Consider the following 300-nt stretch of genomic DNA (forward strand, 5'->3'; position numbering starts at 1 on the left):
AGCTACGTGTCTTCCATTCTCTAATATTCAGGTCTTGTCAACAGTAGAAAGTTCAGCTACGTGTCTTCCATTCTCTAATATTCAGGTCTTGTCAACAGTAGAAAGTTCAGCTACGTGTCTTCCATTCTCTAAGATTCAGGTCTTGTCAATAGTAGAAAGTTCAGCTACGTGTCTTCCATTCTCTAAGATTCAGGTCTTGTCAATAGTAGAAAGTTCAGCTACGTGTCTTCCATTCTCTAATATTCAGGTCTTGTCAACAGTAGAAAGTTCAGCTACGTGTCTTCCATTCTCTAAGATTCA

General features: G+C 39.0%; 1 protein-coding gene across 1 annotated transcript in view; it reads right to left on the minus strand.

Moving 5' to 3' along the window:
• LOC106460031 (cGMP-dependent protein kinase 1-like) overlaps positions 1-300 on the minus strand; it is a 113905-nt gene that overhangs the window by 23863 nt on the left and 89742 nt on the right. The window lies entirely within an intron of this gene.

Source organism: Limulus polyphemus, unplaced genomic scaffold (assembly GCF_000517525.1).
Source record: "Limulus polyphemus unplaced genomic scaffold, Limulus_polyphemus-2.1.2 Scaffold1, whole genome shotgun sequence".
NCBI lineage: Eukaryota > Metazoa > Arthropoda > Merostomata > Xiphosura > Limulidae > Limulus > Limulus polyphemus.